The sequence below is a fragment of the Phyllobates terribilis genome, unplaced genomic scaffold (assembly GCF_046119375.1).
Source record: "Phyllobates terribilis strain yellow unplaced genomic scaffold, ASM4611937v1 Scaffold_12__6_contigs__length_324123572, whole genome shotgun sequence".
NCBI classification, from domain to species: domain Eukaryota; kingdom Metazoa; phylum Chordata; class Amphibia; order Anura; family Dendrobatidae; genus Phyllobates; species Phyllobates terribilis.
The window spans coordinates 250,974,401-250,996,262 of NW_027362772.1; the positions used below are offsets into that span (position 1 = coordinate 250,974,401).

At 45.2% G+C, this 21,862-nt stretch overlaps 1 pseudogene; it reads left to right on the forward strand.

The window, feature by feature from the left end:
• The first annotated feature begins 780 nt into the window (after nt 1-780).
• LOC141171792 (claudin-16-like) lies at nt 781-9,978 on the forward strand (annotated as a pseudogene).
• The last annotated feature ends 11,884 nt before the right edge of the window (nt 9,979-21,862 follow it).

Here is a 21,862-nt window from a genome sequence, read left to right on the forward strand (position 1 = left end):
AGTCCAAAATGATGACAATTCTAGGAGTCTCAAGTCCAAAATGATGACAGTTCTAGGAGTCTCAAGTCCAAAATGATGACAGTTCTAGGAGTCTCAAGTCCAAAATGATGACAGTTCTAGGAGTCTCAAGTCCAAAATGATGACAGTTCTAGGAGTCTCAAGTCCAAAATGATGACAGTTCTAAGAGTCTCAAGTCCAAAGTGATGACAGTTTTAGGAGTCTAAAGTCTAAAATGATGACAGTTCTAGGAGTCTCAAGTCCAAAATGATGACAGTTTTAGGAGTCTCAAGTCCAAAATGATGACAGTTCTAGGAGTCTCAAGTCCAAAATGATGACAGTTCTAGGAGTCCAAGTTCCTTGTGAGAAACGTTCTTGGAGTCTTGGGTAACTATGGCTGTTTTTAGGACTTTCGGCCATTATTGAGGTTTGACTTGCCAATTGTATAGTGCCAATGAAGCACCATATTTTTTAAGGGATGTGGTCTTGGCCCTAATTAGATGACAACTTGCCACTAAAATCTTACCTCTCTGATCGGCCTGAAATACACAACTGGTAATTGAGAACCTACAAGCCTATGTAAAAAGTTGAGTGGTTCCATGAATTCATAGATCATATTATTTACGCCATGTTAATTGTACATGTCAAAAGTGACCAGGACCAGACTAGTTTCCAGAATGAGCAGATTCTGAAGTTTCATCCATCTTTCAAAAACTAGGAATTGAAGCAACGTGGACATCCCTTCATACAAATGTGACCCTTTCGACATGCCTAATAGAGTACATGGTGGTTAACCAGATGAGTCATTTCTGGAGTATCTCACATATGTCTCACATATCTAACATGAGTCATATGATATAAAAAAAATATTTGTAAATGGTCATTTGGACATTGTGCTAACCATGTAGATATAAAATGTACAATTTTTGATTTTTTTTCCCTTGATATATAAAGAGTTGTTTGTGTTGAGGTTGATTGTGGTGCTACAATTCATGGCTCTGTGTCTGGCTCTTCTGTCTACCATGTTTTTGGTTGTGGCCCCCTTGGACCGACTGCTGGATGATGAATGCAGATGACAGTTTGGAGGTGAGTAACCATTAAAATATCTCCCTTTAAGGAAAAGTAAAAGATATAGACCTTTTAGGCATCGTATGGGTACAAACTGGACATACCAGATATTTGTGAATCAACTGGAAAAAGAGATACACCCTAGAAGATGGTGGGTTGTCTTCTTCTACTACGATGTGGACAGTGGAGTGATGGCTGTACATGTTTCTGTTTAGATGTTGGGTGCCCAAGGAGCCATTTTGCTTTGGCTAGGGTATGTCATGTCTAGGACACCAAACAGAACCACAGGTGAAAGAAAGCATAGCTATGACTTTATCTGCTGGAACCATTATATCAAAGCCTGGGACCACCAAAGATCTTCCAGTACTATGGTGGACTAGCCCAACCCTAGAGTCCTATGACTTTTACAATGGAAATTTCTGATTTTAGGAGGAAGATATGTTGACTAAAATACAATAAATAGAGCTGAAAAATGAACATGTCTTAGTAGTCATCGATAACCTTTCAGGATTGATGTATAAGCAGTTACTTTTCATAGCATGGTCCTCATTTCTATCACAAGCAATAAAAATGACTTCAATATTCCTGGCAGTGCCCTCAAAGGAGAATGGCACATTGAGGACAAGTAGTGTAATGATGTTCTTTCTTGGCAGCATTTCTTACGACGGCATAAATCACAGCTCGTAGCTCTCGCTCTCTGTACTATAGTTTACCAGACTTCAGATAAAATTCAGATAGTTCCGTCTATTGGAAATACTCATTATCTGCCACAATTCCATTAGGCGGCATTCTACGCGACAAGCATCCCATTTCCTGTACACTTGCAATTGTTCTCTTAAATTACTATGGGACTGATTGATGTCTTGGAGGATATTTTTCTTTTCAGATTTAAGCCGGAGGATACTAAATAGCAATCTAAGTACACAAAAGAGAAAGTTAGTAGAAATAAAAATAAAATTAAATAAAAGTAGAAAATTAAAAAGTCTTATCATATCTTAAATCAGAGATTGACAGTGGGATTTAACTGGTTAACAGCCGCAAGTGGAGCCCGCATCAAAGTCAGGGACTTGACATATGACGTAAATATACGTCATATGTCGTGAAGGGGTTTTAATAATATATGATGCATATTACGAAAATACATAACATTAAGTTTTAAAGTGATTTAAAGAAAAACTTAGTTCCAAACAACCCCTTTTAATTAAAGGTAACCTGCCCTGGTGACGGACTCCCTTTATTAAATTCAATAAGATTGATAAACAGGAGAAAAACAAAGATATAGGATTAGCTGAGAAAACAAGAGCAGAGGGGTCTATAAAATGGAGGAGTCTTTTTGCCCATCTCCATTTGTGAAATATCTGCCATCTATGGTATATCTGCCCGCATCATTGACATATGTGCATTCTTCTGCATGATTACCCATTTAGGTTGATCTCAATCAGATTACTAGACAGGACATCTGGTGTGAGTAGGAAAATATATTCCCAATGTTAACAAACCTCAATTTTTTTGTTACACTAAAAGGTCAAAAAAACAACTAAAAATATGTAAATGTATCAATAGCACATGACCCTACAACCCTTTTAGTTTTGTAGGTCGGAGGATAAACATATTTGGATGTTGTGTGCGGATTGGTCAAAATTCGAATTTATCTGTTTGATCAGATTTTACGGGGAATTTTGAGAAGTTATTCTCCATGAATTTAATGTCCCCTATTATACTCTGAGGTCTGAAGAGACATAAGATGTAAAAAATCTAAAAAAGATCCTTATACTCACCTTACTACTGTTCCCTCTGGAATTGTTTTCACTTGTGTGTCACTCTTTCCATGTGTGTCTTTGTCATGGTTCCCTTATGGGTTCCCTCCTGATCGGTCTGGAGGGGGAATGTGTGACCACCCTCCCTGAAAACCCCTGGCTCTATTCTCTCGGGAGGGAAGGTGAACTAGATGGCTCCTAGTTCTGCTTGGGTGGCAACCCGGGCGGACAATGGGAGAAAGATTGGGTCTCTCTTGGCTTTTGGTAGGGGAGGCTACTAGTCCCTGACCCTTGCTGTGGCCTTCTGGCTTGGAGGGATGGGGATCGGTTATTGGGGGCCTTTCTCATGTTGTAGAGGGCTGTGACTGACTGCATCCTAATACATTTTTTTGTGACACTTTCGTCACTTTTTTAGCAGACTTGGGAATAGAGCATAGTTTTCGGACTCTGAAAAAGAAAACCTCTTCAGCCCCTCTGCTCCTCATGGTAATCCATCCGGTCCTTGCTGCATCTTCTAGCCACCGCCGCTTATGCTAAAATTCCAAAAAGGTCATGTGCAAGCATGTGGCAGGTCACAAAATCATGACATCACAAACTTATCCAGGCACACACAGAAACATCCCAGGCTTCTCACACAAAGTCGGGATTTACGACTCTCATAAGGTTCTGCACATGCTCATGTTACCTGACAGAACTGGGGATTTCAGCACGAGCAGCGGTGATCAAAAGATGCAGCAAGAACCTGAGGGGTGACAGCGAGGAGCAGAAGGACCGAAATGGTGAGCGGTGTGAGTCAGGTGAGTATTAGGATTTTTTTTTAACCTTTTGATGGTCCTTTACGATTCAAAATAATGGCAGATATTCTATTAAATCCATGCGGAAGCAGATTACAAGAAATCCGCATTTTGGAGAATGCAGATTTTAGTAACAGTTGAGTAGAATTCAATGCCACTCGAATATATTCGGTCATCTCTAGTGTTAGGGTTCCAAGATGAGAAAACAGGTTCTAGCATAAGTTTAAATGTTTTATTTGTCTAGGTTTTTGTGTCTGTCACATAATAAGTGTTTATAATAAATATTTATAATGTTTAAATTTAGAGGAAGTGCAACTGATAATTTCTATGTGTCTTTTTTTTTTATTCCACACATATTTTGGTTAGCACACCATTGACATACAGGTGGTGCCTGCTCCATTGTTACTTGTAGGGTTTGAAGATGATGCACCACGTCACAATTCTCTCAAGGCCAAATTTAGTTTTCCCTATAAAGTTGTATTCATTAAGAAACCAAAATTTTGGGTTGAAGATTTTACATGGCAAATTAATTTTTTTTATTTTCTCAGGTCAATCAAAAATGCAGAGGATTGTGATGGGAATGTGTGACCAATACTCAGGATGGAATCAAAACATGCGACCAATATGACTCAATACGGGCTGAACATCCGCGTGAGTAATATTTTTTGTTAATGGAACATGTGGCATTAAAGATAGTCACTAAAATGTATAAGTGGGCACATATGTGACTGCAACAGACTAGAGATCAAAAGTCCATGTTGTACATACATGACAATAACCCCATTCCAAAGGGACGCCATTCCTATTGATGGATCCCACAAACCACCCTTCTACCCAAAAGAGATCCTGTTGTCTCTCTGATCTCAATCCGTGTAGATCAGGTCCACATGACTTTTAGGTCATACATACTGTATGAGGCCAATGTGAACTGGATCTCCAACATTAGGTTGTTATAGAGAAAAATTAAAATCCATAAAGACATCTCCAGAGTAGGGAGAATACCTGACACTTCACCTCCATTGAAGTATGACTTCACATTGAACATCTGGAAACTAATTATAGCTGGGGAAGAGAGGAACTAATTATAACTGGTGAAGTGAGATAAAGAACTAACATTTCAACCTCCATTGAATAGGGAGCTCCTACAGTGACCAGGTAATTACAGCAGATAAATGCTCTGGGGAAAAAGACACAAAGTCTGAGATCTGTAAACTCAAGAGGCAGAGAAGTGAAAATCGAACACCTTCAGATGTAACTCTTGTCTTCTTCAAAGAAAAACTGGTCAATTGTAGTTAGACACTCTGTCTCCCGTGTCCAGATATGAATATTGGGGTTTGTATCGATCCGATATTTCTAGGATATATATTTTCGGCGTCGTAGCGAAGGGATGAACATAACGTATTGACTCACATCAATGTAAGGCTGGTAGAACCCCTCCAACTTAATATTGGTCCAATAGAAGGTGCTATCTATGACATGTTTCATCTCTATGAAAAAATGCAATAAAAAACATGATGACATATCTACAGCCTGGGGACTCTGGGGGCAAATATATCCTGTAAATTGCTAATCTCATAAAATTCTGAAGGAACTAGAATGTCCCACAACCAGCCCCATGAGAGCTCATCAAGGGGAGGTATGTAGGTGTAACTTTGATCTAATAAAAAGCAAAGTTTGGGTTTGGTCATTCGTCAGTCCTGGAAGATACAGCTTGATGTGGGTTCTGTTCATTTTCCTAAGCAGTACCTCCCTCCGCTAAGCTCTGAGCCATTTCCGTGAGATCAGGTTTAGTAATTTTCTTTCATTATTCCTTTTTCTTTTATGTATTTGTACTGTATATATCGTATTGTTTTGTTCCCATTTTGTGTCATTTTTGTATATTTGACACTGCCTGCCCTTCTGGATTACACATATAAAATTTAATAGCTTTGTTCCTCTTGCTCTGTAAATGCACCCCAGAAGCCATACGCAACCTGTAACGGGTGTCCAATCGGCCTGTATAAACCACTGATGTTGGCAGCTAGTAGTTATTTTGTTATTGTGGAGTTGCCAGTGACTTACTGGGATATATACACTGCTCAAAAAAAATAAAAGGAACACTCAAATAACACATCCTAGATCTGAATGAATGAAATATTCTCATTGAATACTTTGTTCTGTACAAAGTTGGATGTGCTGACAACAAAGTCACACAAAAATCATCAATGGAAATCAAATTTATTAACCAATGGAGGCCTGGATTTGGAGTCACCCCCAAAAATTAAAGTGGAAAAACACACTACAGGCTGATCCAACTTTGATGTAATGTCCTTAAAACAAGCCAAAATGAGGCTCAGTATTGTGTGTGGCCTCCACGTGCCTGCATGACCTCCCTACAACGCCTGGGCATGCTCCTGATGAGGTTGCGGATGGTCCCCTGTGGGATCTCCTCCCAGACTTGGACTAAAGCATTCGCCAACTCCTGGACAGTCTGTGGTGCAACGTGACATTGGTGGATGGAGCGAGACATGATGTCCCAAATGTGTTCAATCGGATTCAGATCTGAGGAACGGGCGGCCAGTCCATAGCTTCAATGCCTTCATCTTGCAGGAACTGCTGACACACTCCAGCCACATGAGGTCAGGCATTGTCCTGCATTAGGAGGAACCCAGGGCCAACCGCACCAGCATATGGTCTCACAAGGGGTCTGAGGATCTCATTTCGGTACCTAATGGCAGTCAGGCTACCTCTGGCAAGCACATGGAGGGCTGTGCGGCCCTCCAAAGAAATGCCACCCCACACCATTACTGACCCACAGCCAAACCGGTCATGCTGAAGGATGTTGCAGGCAGCAGATCACTCTCCATGACGTCTCCAGACTCTGTCACGTCTGTCACATGTGCTCAGTGTGAACCTGCTTTCATCTGTGAAGAGCACAGGGCGCCAGTGGCGACTTTGCCAATCCTGGTGTTCTGTGGCAAATGCCAAGCGTCCTGCACGGTGTTGGGCTGTTAGCACAACCCCAATCTGTGGACGTTGGGCCCTCATACCACCCTCATGGAGTCGGTTTCTAACCGTTTGTGCAGACACATGCACATTTGTGGCCTGCTGGAGGTCATTTTGCAGGGCTCTGGCAGTGCTCTTCCTGTTCCTCCTTGCACAAAGGTGGAGGTAGCTGTCCTGCTGCTTGGTTGTTGCTCTCCTACAGCCTCCTCCACGTCTCCTGGTGTACTGGCCTGTCTCCTGGTAGCACCTCCAGCCTCTGGACACTACGCTGACAGACACAGCAAACCTTCTTGCCACAGCTCGCATTGATGGATGAGCTGCGCTACCTGAGCAACTTCTGTGGGTTGTAGAGTCCGTCTCATGCTACCACGAGTGTGAAAGCACAACCAACATTCAAAAGTGATCAAAACATCAGCCAGAAATCATTGGTACTGAGATGTGGTCTGTGGTCCCCACCTGCAGAACCACTCCTTTATTGAGGGTGTCTTGATAATTGCCAATAATTTCCATCTATTGTCTATTCCATTTGCACAACAGCATGTGAAATTGATTGTCAATCAGTGTTGCTTACTAAGTGGACAGTTTGATTTCACAGAAGTTTCATTTACTTGGAGTTATATTCTGTTGTTTAAGTGTTCCCTTTATTTATTTGAGCAGTGTATATTCCATGCGTTTGTATTGGAGGTGTATATACCATACGCTCACTGTGAGTTCCCCAATAACCGATCTAGTGGAATAGTGGAAGTAGCCGCGGTCTCGTACATCACTCGTCAGTCAATTGCGTAATTGTCCTGACAATTGGAGGCAGCGGTGTTGCATTCCTTGACAAACTGGTGACAACAGTGGGATCTGTGGGATCTCTCTGGTTTCATCCGTGACATATTGGTGGCAATGGTGGGATTTGTGTGATCCCCCTGCTACGTATCCTTGACAAAGTTCTAGATGGTATGTATTATTATGGTAATCCTCAATATTTATAGAATAAAGTCATATTATAGCAGTCAAGACAGTCAAAAGGAAAGCTCACGTGATGGAAATGGTGATACAATGAGAAAGATTTTCCCCAAACATCATAAAGTTCCAAATATAAAATGCTATCACTCATTTTTCACCACCACCAACTCTTCATTGGCAAACATATGAGCATTACCACATTACCATATCCATTGATATAATATTAATACAATGCTAATTTATTCTGCAGTGAAAATAGTCCTTACCCGAGCAGCTGATATTTTGGCCAGTTTTGCACTAATTATATGGTCCTTGGAATGGATACTGTGAAGTTCCTGAAGGAAGAACCTCTCATTCAGTTACGTATGTGTTACATGGCTGGATTTATATTTGGAATTGAAGGTATGATTTGTCTATGGGAACCACTGTATAAAATGCATATTGACTCCATGTAAAAGATCTAAATTCAATATTTTTTGTATGTTCCCACCAAGTGAAAACCCTTTACAATTCCCTCTACAAGATCACACTGTTGTGCTTTCAAGTTTCTCAGTGGTGTCTTCATGGTCTCCATGATTGTCTTCATCCATATTGATAGTGATCATCCTCTCTGTATTATTTGCATTAAAGAAGACCTATCACTTGCTATAAATGTCATTTTGTTTAACTGGTGTCAATGCCGCTGTTCTCCTGAATCCGGCGTTGTTCTTCTTTTGTTCCTGTGCCTCTCCGTTCTTGAGATATGGACTCCTCTTCCCTGTATATAAATATAGTCTTTGTAGCCAACTGTGAGTGGTCCACCACAAGAGGACATCCACAAAGAAGAGTTGAGGGCAACGTCTACTTGGCTAAAAATACTAAATTTACTTACAGGGAAGAGGAGGCCATATCTCAGGAATGGAGAGGAGCAGGAACAAAAGAAAAATCACCAGATTCAGGAGAACACCATGTAAAATATGACATATTAGTGGCAAGTGATAGGTCCTCTTTAGGTAGGGCCTTCTCATAATAAATGTAGAATAACAAAGAGCTTGGTGTACGACAAACGTATGCATAACTTTGGTTTGACCCTTTTGTTCTCCACACTCTTCTCAAAATTCCAGTTCACAAATCTCTATGGGGTAATAGTTTTTTCTGCTCAGAAAATTCCATGGTCCATACCATGTTCATTATGGTCTTCATAGACTTAACATATTTGAAGATCTTTCCTCGGTCTTTCATTCTTGCTCTACTCACGTAAATTCCTTTGCATGTTGTCTCTGACAGGCATCCCAGGAACGATTGGCTCAGTGTGGTACGCAGTGGATGTCCATGTAGAGATAACCTCAATGGTGTTACAGAACGTCTTCTTGGGAATCCATTATGAATTTGGATGGTTAAGTTGGTTGGGGATGGCCGGATCCACTGGCTGCTTTCTGGCATCCATAGTCCTCACCTGCTGTCTTTACATTTTCAGAGGGTGATATTTTTTATAATTTGAATTTTTAATGACATTTCTAAAATATTACATTTGGGAAGGGACACCTTCACTATTCTGTAATGCTGAAATATAACACAGTAATTCACTTTTATTGGGTTATAGAATATTAAAAAGCAATGTTTCATAAGAAAACAAACATTTTTTACTCTAAATAATTCCACGTTTCTATATTTTTTAAGTGAAAATCCATATAACAAATTCTGATTCCAGTAGAACACACACTAGACTGATGGCTCCAGATTTCTGTTGCTCACTTTTCAGCTTTGCTGTGTAGACTGGGACAGAGTTCGCAAAGTCATCACATTAGCATTAGAGAATTTTTGATTGGTGACTGATCTAATGGAGACATAGCTAAGGAATAAAAACAACATTGTACATTAAAGGGAATCTGTCAGCGGGTTTTTGCTATGTAATCTGACAGCGGCATGATGTAGGGGAAGATATTCTGATACCAGTGATGTGTCACTTCATTTACTGGAAGCAGCAGTTGTGATAGTCAGTTTTTTCTGCTGCAGAGCTAGCAGAGCTGTGAGTGCAGAACCCTGTATAACTCCGCCCACAACACTGATTGGCAGCTTTCTGTGTACAATAAATATTGACATAAAGCTGCCAATCAGTGATAGGAGCGGGGTTGGACCAGGAGGCATGAGACTCCTAGTCATGTAGTGATAATCTTTTGCTGATAAAACACTGATTTTATTGGATCAGCAAAACACAGTCTAGTAAGTGAGACATCGCTGGAATCAGGGTCTTTGCTCTCAGATTACAGACTGTGCATTGCAAACCGATCTCTGAATGTACCCTTAGAGCCATTCTCATATGTTCTTATGCTCAATTTTTCATTTCTCCAGATATGGGGTCATGCTCTAGGAAACAAACATCTGTATAGAAATATGGAAGAACTGCCATCGGGAAGATGTACGCCATTGACTCCAGAGTGTGACTTATCACTGAGGTCCCGCTGCATACAGGTGGACTGGGTAAATAGCTCATATTTTGTCTTTTATAGAGACCCATCAGGAATAGAATTCATTGCACCCTGTGAGATGTAGACGTCTTGAAAAATTAGTTTTGTGTACTGTACTCACTGTGCCCAAGATGGACGTAGCAGATATTAGAGGACATTTGTAAAATATTCTTTGGGTGGTATAAGGCATATGTGCACACTGAGTCTTTTTGCTGAGTTTTTTTGAGATTTGGAAAGTTTCTGCTCAGTTTCCGCAACGAAAACTCCTAAAAAACCCTCAGTTTAAAACTTTTTTGAGGTGTCCAAAAACAACAATTTTTCTTTTTGAAACTACTTCAAGAAATGCTCCTTCTTTGGGGACTTTTTGGAGGAGACTTTCATTTCCTATGTCCGCACTAAGTGCTTTTGCTGAGTTTTTGGAATAGAAACTGCGCAGAATCTCCAGGTTTTTGAGGAGGATTTGGAGTTTCTTCTCAGTTTCTGTTAAAAAAAAAATGCTTGAAAAACTCTGTGTGTACATAGTCCCTCAAGGGTTTTGAGTTTTGAGAGGTTTTTGAAGAGTTTTGGAAGAGTTTACTTTTTACCTGAAGCATTTTTTGCAGCCATTTGATTAGACAGTGCCTAGTTCCCAGCAGATTTTATCAGGAGCTGCTTGAAAGAAGTGAATTGCATTTTCTTTAGTTCCACCAAATGCTTTTCAAAACTTGAAGCGAGAAAATAAACGCCAAAAAGACTGACTATCTAAACAGCAAAGAAGTTTTACAATAGAAATTAATAAGAAAAGTATTTTAAGAATTTTTAAATTGACTTTACAAGGGTTTTTGGCGCTGACCCACTACAAAAAAAAAAACCTTCAGAAACTCCATGTGCACATACCCTAAAGATATTCATCATGTCAATTTCTTGTCAGTCTTGACCCCCTCTTATTGGCTGATACAGTCTGAGATGTGTTTTGGGCCATTGGTGACCTTCATCAGTCCATTTGCATTAACTCTAGGGCTACACTGAAAGATACAACACTAAAATCGCATTACAACATCGCATCTAATGATTTTCTATGGTTTCTCTTTGCAACATGCAACCTCCTGTGGCACAGAGTCGCAAATATTTCCAAATATGTTGGATTTTCTGTTGCTGGTCGCAAAACGCGCGGGTCACTTGCCATAAGCTTTGACAGAAGTCACATGTAACTGCGACTGACGTCTGACTTGTTCGTGACGTCGCCATTGTTTTTACATGAACATCGCATCTCTAAAATAGTCGTGCACATATTTTTTTGTTGCGCAACTTTTCTGAGAAATGCTGTCGCATGACACATCACCATGTAGCTCCAGCCAACTTTCCAGGAGGAATAATAGAGGAACAGCAAAGACTCTTAAGCTCTTCTTAGCTGTCCTAGATATTACCGCTACACTTCTGGAACATCTTTTCATCTTTTTCGCCTCTTTCTATTGTATGAAAAAAAAGGACTTCTTGATGGTCAATGTCCTATAAAGTCTCAGGCCGGTTTCACATGTCCGACATTCATGGACTGAGTAAGGACTGCGATGTCTGGATCGGACACAGGTCTCCTGGCCAAACTCCATAGAATATACAAGACTGCTGAGTTCATGTCAGGAGACCTACGGCTGGTCTGGATATTGCAGTCAGTACTCGGACCGTAAATGAGGAAATCTGTCCAGTCAGACTATGAAGGACACACCCTAAGGGGCATTAAAACACCCACTTATAAACTTATTCATATATTTCCAGGAGGAATAATAAAGGAAAGGCCTAATTTCTTTTTTTTTCCCTTAGTATTCTGCACATATTTTCCCTCACGTGTGACCATTTCTCCCTGTGCGTCATAAACCAGAATAGACCCTGATGAAAAGCTTCATGTTTTATCACCTCAGGAATAAAAAATATAAATAAATCATGCGATTCTACTGATCAAATGAGTTTGTCCTCACGCAGGCCGCATGTTTGTGTCACCATAATCACTGTAACAATACTCTCACTTCTAATCAGAAGCCGCATCAGAAACAGGAACGTCCATGTGACGAGTCTTCCTCAGGAGGCCGACGGCGCGAGTGTCTTCATGGCACTAATTAGTAAATATGAGCCTTAGACGATAATTACATCATCTAGAGATCCATCCGAATGTCTTCCTGGAGCTCAGTCGTTTCCTGACAGGAAGACGATCCATTATCTATACACAGAGGTTCACTATTGAGTGCTAGGCCCAAACCATCAAAGCCTCCCACCGCGGCCCGCGAGAGAGGACTAGTAACAGCATGGTCTTTTAGTAAATTGCACGGTGGGAGCCTGTCACAAACACTTTCCTTCTGGGGGCACTAAAAAGAAGCGGCTTCTTAATGAGCTCTGAAATTATTCCACAGCAATCCTATAACTATTCCAATCATTACTACTCTTACATGACTGAACATGTAAAACCTAAGACAGAAACAAAATGAACATATACCCTGCAGTAAGTATTAACTAAAAGCAATAGCGCAAATAAATAACATTGGTTATTTATATGCACTATTGCTTTTACTTATTTACTTACAGTACTGTATATAACTCGCCCCCTGGGCCGTGGGGCACCCGGGACCGGGCTTCTGTACGATGCTGGGGGTAGTAGTGGCAACCCGGTCCCGTGGCTTAGGGTGGTCAGACCAAAGTTGTGGCAGTCTATTTATCAGTGTTTTGGAATGTCCGACTACGCCACCCTAGGATTGCGGTCAGGGATGACCGCCGCTGTAAGGCAGACCGCTGAGGCTGGTGTTGGTGAGCAGCACAGAGGTAGGATAACTCCCCACGGGAAGAGTGTAGCCTCAGGGCAATGTAGGTGGATGCTGGGAGTGATGGTGCAGTCGCAGCATAAATCACACAGAGTCCAATGGTGCAGTTCAGGCCTTTTACTCACAGTTGATATCCAAGTCACTTCTGTCAGCAATGACTGCCCAAGCCGTGCTGCGTCCACCAGGTGAGGGGCTCGGTCAACCCCCAGGCAACTCAGGAGTGTGGCACAGGACCCCCTTCTATCCTTTCTCTGGCCTCTCGTGCCCCACCAGTGACCACGCTTCTGTCCGGTTGCCTCGGGCCTTCTCTGGTAAAACTTGGCGCCAGTTTCCCTGACCCTATGTGGTGCCTTCCTAGCGGGTGTAGCAAGGGGTCGCACCAATAAATGATCACGACCTTCGGATCTTGGCTGAGGGATGATTTACCTCCACCAACTTGGGAATCCGGTACCCTTCCACGGCCTGACCCTTCACCCGATATAACGCGGGCTTGCAACGGTTGCTGTCCGTTCTGCTCTCTTAGGGTCTCTTCTGCCTTCTTGTTTCAGAAGCCTTTCTACTCCTCTGTCTCTCCTCTTTCCTTCCTTCTCCTCTTCTCCTCTCTGGCCCTGGCCTTCTCTCCAGGCCTGCCTCGTGGAGCTGAGCTCAGGCTGAGCCACAGCTCCCTGTCAGCTCTGACTGAGCTGCTACTCTGCTCTGCACTGCTCTGAACTGACTGAACTTCTAAGATGGCTCCCACCTTTTATCTACCTCTCAATGTCTGAGCTCAGGTGACCTGCACCCAATGAGCTCCTTCCTATGCTCCAGAAACCGTCCCCTACTGCTCCTACATCACTGGGTTCTCTCCCTCCTCCCCACTCCAGCCAGGAACATAGTCAGTTGTGCCTGCAATTATATGGGAGCACCGTCGAGCTGTCCCCCGGAAATGGGGTGAGTGTGTATGTGTGTGTGCAGCTAACTGAGCCCTGGTCCACACTTCATCCTTACCTGAGAATGGAATATCACACCTCTGGTTGAGGTGCAATACCCCTGTGGCAACCGAACCCTCGGGGCGCCACATATACGTATGTTCATTTTGTTTCTGTCTTAGGTTTTGTCTGTTTAAAGGCCAGTGTGAACATGCTCCTATTTTGCATGCATACCAACTTATACTCCAGTTAATTTTTTTCGGCTAAATGACTGCAACGCGATTTCCACAGTACATATGCACATATATACAGTACAGACCAAAAGTTTGGACACACCTTCTCATTTAAAGATTTTTCTGTATTTTCATGACTATGAAAATTGTACATTCACACTGAAGGCATCAAAACTATGAATTAACACATGTGGAATTATATACTTAACAAAAAAGTGTGAAACAACTGAAAATATGTCTTATATTCTAGGTTCTTCAAAGTAGCCACCTTTTGCTTTGATGACTGCTTTGCACACTCTTGGCATTCTCTTGATGAGCTTCAAGAGGTAGTCACCGGAAATGGTCTTCCAACAATCTTGAAGGAGTTCCCAGAGATGCTTAGCACTTGTTGGCCCTTTTGCCTTCATTCTGTGGTCCAGCTCACCCCAAACCATCTCGATTGGGTTCAGGTCTGGTGACTGTGGAGGCCAGGTCATCTGGCGTAGCACCCCATCACTCTCCTTCTTGGTCAAATAGCCCTTACACAGCCTGGAGGTGTGTTTCGGGTCATTGTCCTGTTGAAAAATAAATGATGGTCCAACTAAACGCAAACCGGATGGAATAGCATGCCGCTGCAAGATGCTGTGGTAGCCATGCTGGTTCAGTATGCCTTCAATTTTGAATAAATCCCCAACAGTGTCACCAGCAAAGCACCCCCACACCATCACACCTCCTCATCCATGCTTCACGGTGGGAACCAGGCATGTAGAGTCCATCCGTTCACCTTTTCTGCGTCGCACAAAGACACGGTGGTTGGAACCAAAGATCTCAAATTTGGACTCATCAGACCAAAGCAGAGATTTCCACTGGTCTAATGTCAATTCCTTGTGTTCTTTAGCCCAAACAAGTCTCTTCTGCTTGTTGCCTGTCCTTAGCAGTGGTTTCCTAGCAGCTATTTTACCATGAAGGCATGCTGCACAAAGTCTCCTCTTAACAGTTGTTGTAGAGATGTGTCTGCTGCTAGAACTCTGTGTGGCATTGACCTGGTCTCTAATCTGAGCTGCTGTTAACCTGCGATTTCTGAGGCTGGTGACTCGGATAAACATCCTCAGAAGCAGAGGTGACTCTTGGTCTTCCTTTCCTGGGGCGGTCCTCATGTGAGCCAGTTTCTTTGCAGCGCTTGATGGTTTTTGCAACTGCACTTGGGGACACTTTCAAAGTTTGCCCAATTTTTCGGACTGACTGACCTTCATTTCTTAAAGTAATGATGGTCACTCGTTTTTCTTTACTTAGCTGCTTTCTTTCTTGCCATAATGCAAATTCTAACAGTCTATTCAGTAGGACTATCAGCTGTGTATCCACCTGACTTCTGCACAACACAACTGATGGTCCCAACCCCATTTATAAGGCAAGAAATCCCACGTATTAAACCTGACAGGGCACACCTGTGAAGTGGAAACCATTTCCGGTGACTACCTCTTGAAGCTTATCAAGAGAATGCCAAGAGTGTGCAAAGCAGTCATCAAAGCAAAAGGTGGCTACTTTGAAGAACCTAGAATATAAGACATATTTTCAGTTGTTTCACACTTTTTTGTTAAGTATATAATTTCACATGTGTTAATTCATAGTTTTGATGCCTTCAGTGTGAATGTACAATTTTCATAGTCATGAAAATACAGAAAAATCTTTAAATGAGAAGGTGTGTCCAAACTTTTGGTCTGTACTGTATATATGAATATACAGTGGGGAAAATAAGTATTTGATATGTAAGGTGCCCCAGCGAGGTAGTCGTGGGCGAACTGTAGCCCCCTCTCGCTCTGGCACCCTACAGACAATTCGTGTCCTCCCTCTGATGTGTGGCTGTGTATGTGGGACTCTCCACTTACTTCAAACCATCCGATCACGGCTGTCTCCAGGCATTTCTCTTCTGGGACCAAGGCAGCAATAAATTCAGAGGACACGAGGTTCTTAACCAGAACTTGAACTTTACTTGGGGAAGAGGAATATGTACAATATTTACAGGCAGATACAATGGATAAGGCCCGACAGGTTATCATCTCTCTCACAGGCGCTGGCAACTCCTTGAGCCCTGGTTCCCTCTTTAAGTGAAGCATCTCTGTGACTCTAATCTCTGGCCCAAGAGACTCTTCTGCAATACCAACAGTGATCTGGATCTGATATCTCTCCCCCACGTCTTAGCCTGGAGTCCTATTTATCTTCCTCTGCTTCCTGCAGACTAGAAGTGCCCCAGGTCCTCACTACCTTTGATGAGTTTCTCCGGCCGGCTAACAGGACTCTTCCTCTTGCGTAGGGAGACTTTCACACTGGTGATCCCACTGTCTGAGGGTATGGAGCTCCCGTCTACCCTAGCAGCCAATATATATTCAGGCTGCCTGTATGGTTCTCTGTCTTATCTCTTACTGAAGAATCACTTCCTGATTCTGGAAACTAAACAGAGATTTTCCTAATGTGCCCACCCTCAGTGAGCTGTCATCACACAGCATTAACTCATCACTGTCTGTAACACTGCTAGCAGACTCAACCTGACATCTGCACCCAGGACAGTAGCATCTTATGGTTGTTTACAGGTACTGCAGCCCACAAGGAATTATGCCAGGAACAAGCTCTATATCACTCAAGGCTTCATCAGGGCACTAAATTCCCCCTCTACTCTACTGACTGGACCACTAAAGCTAACCCCTTAGCTTGGTCTACCAACAGTTCAGAGAGGTCTGACTTCAGGAACACTTCCTTTAACTATCTCAGTGCCAAGGGAAGGCTACGCCCTTTCCCACTATTACATTCCCCGACACTTTAATGTTGGTTGTCCCCGACCACACTAAACAATCAACACAGATCAGCAGCTATGACATTATGTGATATTACTAAATTTACTAAAACATTTTAGTATACGACTGGTCCTGAAAAACGTCTTCTTGAATGGGAGGCCGGCCCTTCTCGGTTAAGGGCCCCAGAACAGCCACTCAGGACAGTCCATTATCAACTTTTCAGAACTTTCTCAGGAGTACCGGTCCTTCTTGGTAAGGACCCTGGAAACACAGTGTCCATGTCCATATTTTTAAGACAGGCCAACACCTCAATAGCCCCCAATCTCCTTCAAGGGCTGCATTCTGAGGCACACAGTCACAGGTAACACCCCGTGAGTCTCTTTCTTCTTGGCCCTAGCGGGGGTCACTGGTTCTTCCCGCTAGGCCGCAAGTCTCTTAGATTTGGAGGATATCCATCCTCAAGGTGTGCCTCAGCGTTTTAAATTCCAGCAGAAAAAGGCGCAACAAGCGCAACAAAAATAAAAAGTAAAAACAAACAGAGCAGCTCTCCTGGGAACACAACTTTAGTGCTGCTTAAGGCCTTCCTGGTCTGGTTGGTAGGGGAACAGTCCTCCATTTTTCTCTCCAACTTAATTCAACATGGGGCACTCTGCCCCCATTGGGAAACAGTACCAGAAACAGGACCACCGCTGGTGGGTCCTTATAAAGGAAGAGGTGAAAGGTCAACAGACCTTTTAGCCAGCTAGCTCACTTCTTCCGGGCTTCCCGTCGCTCCTTCATGAAGGCGGCCCATGCTGCAGACGAAGGTGGCTTCCTCCATTTCCACGGCTGATCGGGGTATCTGCTAGGCCCGGGGTCCTCGTCCGAGGACGTAGCACTGCCACAGCCGACCTGGGTAGGGCTATAGCTGGTTACAGTAAAATGATGGACCTCATGACTGGCACCAGCCTGAGTCTCTCCGGCAGCCCCTTGCTCAACTGCCTCAGCCCCTCCTGGGTGTTTGGCTGCTGAGTCGACATCAGGCTCCTCACTGGGAGAGTCGGCCCTGCTGCAGCTAGGGAGGACCTCCTCCTCTTCATCCTCAATGTCTCCCCACTGCCGCTTCCTGGGTTCCTCCTCTTGTGGGTCACCAGCCTTGGGAGGGGGGAGGAATCCTTTAGGGGCTTCCCTAGCCCAGTGCTGCAGAGCCTCTCTCTTGGCCCTTCGTTTGAAGACTTCCTTGTCCTTCTCAAGGACATCTTCCCACTTGTATGGACGGGTGAGCGCAGCCGCGTACCACCCCCCTGGAACATTCGCATTTAGCGAAGTGGACTATGTCCCCCACGCGTGGGTTGTGGAGACGGTCGAGCAGGTAGTCGCGTCTGATAACCTCCCGAGTAACGGACACCTCGTGCCCGGTCCACTCTTCCTCCAGGAATCAATACCCCTCACGGATGTGAAACTCAAGGACTCGTCCCCGAGTCTGGGAGTCCTCCACCGACTCTCTCCGTGCCGCGTTGGACCCTTCCAGCCAGCCTCTGAGGAAGGTGTCGGTCCATCGCCGTTGCTCTCGTGGCGTCATCGGGGGGTTGCGGGTAGTCCACTTCAGACTCCCGAGCTCGGCGTAACGCTTCGCCGAAGGGGTGTTGATGGCCTCCACCGCCAGCTGCCAAAAACTCTCTTGCGGGGCCCTCTTCCTGGGAGGCCTCGCCTCCGCCTCCGCACCACCCCCTTCAGGCCTAGGGGCCCCTGTCGCCGTGGAAGCTGTCGTGGCAGGCGCCGCAGGCAAAACCGGCCGCTGGGGTATAGGCTGCTCACCTCCGTCAGGCTCCGCTGCAGCTGTTGCTCCGGCCCCACCAGAATGTTCTCCACCCTCGGCCGAGGGGGACCGGTCTTCCGGCATCCGGCTCCAGCACCACATGCGGAACTCATGGATAAGCAGGCCCAGCTCCGGATCGGGCCTAGTGGATCACTGGACAGCCACTGGGGGTAAAGACTCACGGGCGGCATCCGCGAGCGAGCGACTCTCGCTTGCAGCCCCTGGGGTACTCAGCTCTAGCATCTTTTCCTCGGTGCGCATTCCGGACAGGTCATTCGATCCTCTGGTTGCCATCTTCGCGGAGCATCCACCGCAGCACCTCCTTCCTCTCGTGTGCTGGACAGAAAATGGCGCTGGTCGCATACCAGTGACGCGCGTCCTGCGCATCCAACTCCTCCTCTTCCTGGGCCGGCTTTCTGACGCGACCGCCACGTCACTCGTCACTCTCGGCAGCTCCGCCTTCAGCCGCGCCCCTTCTCTGTGCGCGCTGATACTCACGGGGCCGGACTTCACTTTACGCCGCGCCCTCTTCCTCACTGGACGTCCCATCCTGGGACGCATCTTCACTGCTGGGCCCATCCTTCTTTGGGCCGGAACTCGTAGGGGCTGGACATCTTTTAGCGCTCTCAGGCGCCGTCCACTCCCATGATAGGCGGTTCTTCTCCCAGACTTTACCGCCATTGTCACCATCTTGGAATCCATGCTTCGGGCCGCCATCTTGGGCCGCATGCCTTCCAACACTCTCTCCTCAGTGTTTTGCGTCGGCTCTTCCCCGCTTTCTTCATGCGAGGAGCTCGCATCCTGCCGACTACGCCAAATGTAAGGTGCCCCAGCGAGGTAGTCGTGTGCGAGCTGTAGCCCCCTCTCACTCTGGCACCCTACAGACAATTCGTGTCCTCCCTCTGATGTGTGGCTGTGTATGTGGGACTCTCCACTTACTTCAAACCATCCGATCGCGGCTGTCTCCAGGCATTTCTCTTCTGGGACCAGGGCAGCAATAAATTCAGAGGACACGAGGTTCTTAACCAGAACTTGAACTTTACTTGGGGAAGAGGAATATGTACAATATTTGCAGGCAGATATAACGGATAAGGCCCAACAGGTTATCATCTCTCTCACAGGCGCTGGCAACTCCTTCAGCCCTGGTTCCCTCTTTAAGTGAAGCATCTCTGTGACTCTAATCTCTGGCCCAAGAGACTCTTCTGCAATACCAACAGTGATCTGGATCCGATATCTCTCCCCCACGTCTTAGCCTGGAGTCCTATATATCTTCCTCTGCTTCCTGCAGACTAGAAGTGCCCCAGGTCCTCACTACCTTTGATGAGTTTCTCCGGCCGGCTAACAGGACTCTTGCTCTTGCGTAGGGAGACTTTCACACTGGTTATCCCACTGTCTGAGGGTATGGAGCTCCCGTCTACCCTAGCAGCCAATATATATTCAGGCTGCCTGTATGGTTCTCTGTCCTATCTCTTACTGAAGAATCACTTCCTGATTCTGAAAACTAAACAGAGATTTTCCTAATGTGCCCACCCTCAGTGAGCTGTCATCACACAGCATTAACTCATCACTGTCTGTAACACTGCTAGCAGACTCAACCTGACATCTGCACCCAGGACAGTGGCATCTTGTGGCTGTTTACAGGTACTGCAGCCCACAAGGAATTATGCCAGGAACAAGCTCTATATCACTCAAGGCTTGATCAGGGCACTAAGTTCCCCCTCTACTCTACTGACTGGACCACTAAAGCTAACCCCTTAGCTTGGTCTACCAACAGTTCAGAGAGGTCTGACTTCAGGAACACTTCCTTTAACTATCTCAGTGCCAAGGGAAGGCTACGCCCTTCCCCACTATTACAGATACACTGCCAAATTTGCACGTTTTCCCACCTACAAAGAATGGAGAGGTCTATAATTTTTATCGTAGGTACACTTCATATGTGAGAGGCAGAATCTAAAAATAAAGACCAGATAATCACATTGTATGATTCTTACATAATTAATTTACATTTTATTGCATGAAATAAGTATTTGATATAATAGAAAAGCAGAACTTAATATTTGGTACAGAAACCTTTGTTTGGAATTACAGAGGTCAGACGTTTTCACACACTGCAGCAGGGATTTTGGCCCACTCCTCCATACAGATCTTCTCCAGATCGTTCAGGTTTCGGGGATGTCACTGGGCATCATTCAGTCTCAGCTCCCTCAAAAGATTTTCTATTGGGTTCACGCCTGGAGACTGGCTAGGCCACTCCAGGACCTTGAAATGCTTCTTACGGAGCCACTCCTTAGTTGCGCTGGCTGTGTGTTTCGGGACATTGTCATGCTGGTGACGCACCCCCTGGGCCATGTTCAGGGAATACCCGGAGCCGGATCTGGATAGGGGTAGTAGTCCTTGTGACGGTGACCCAGTCCGTGCCCAGGGTGTCAAACTAAGTGGCAGTCTATGGCAGTAGATGTTAACTTGGATGTCGACTACGCCACCCGTTGAGTACGGCTTTGCAGCCGCCGCTGCAGAACAGTCCGCTGAGGCCGGTGGTATGGGTGCAGCGATGATGGTATAACCCCCAACGGGAGGGGTATGGCCTCAGGGCAGCAGGTGAAGATGATGGGGGTTGTGACGGTCAGTAAGAAGAGTCAGAGTCAGGAGATGCAGTTTCAGGGGTTTTACTCACAAGTATTCTCTCAGTCACTCTGGCCTTGAGTGACCACCCGAGCCGTGCTGCGTCCACCAGGTCCTGGACTCGGCTAACCCCCAGGCAGTTCTGAAGCGTGGTCCTGAGCTCCCTTCTCTCTCTCTGTCTCTGGCCGTTCCCACCAGGGATCCACCTTTGGCCGGCTCCCTCGGGTCTCTTAGTGGTCAAACCTCCTCTGGGTTCCCTGACCCTATGCTTGGTGTGCCTTTCTGGTGGATTTGGTGAGGGTCGTGGCAAATCTTGACCACGACCTCCGGTTCCTGGCTGAGGATAAGTGGCCTCCACCAGTTCGGGTTCCGGTACCCGTGTCCGCCAACCCTTCACCCTTTCTGGTCTGTTTCTGGGTTCTTGGGGTTCCCTCTGTCTTTCTCTCTGGGTCCTTCTTTCTCCTCTCTCCTCTGCAGGCTTAGCTCTGGAGCTGGGCCCAGCCAGAGCCACAGCTTCCTGTCAGCCCTCCTGGCTGAACTCCTCTGCTCTGCTCCTCAGGCTAAAAAGACCCTGTCCTAAGATGGTGCCCACCATATATACTCCCTCTATGTGTGAGCCCAGGTGACTAGCACCCAATGAGCTCCTAGCTTTACCCAGACTACTCCCCCTATCTGCCCCTACACTACTGGGATGTTCCACCCCCCCTCCCACTCCAGCCAGGGACAGACGCTGTCGTACCTGCAC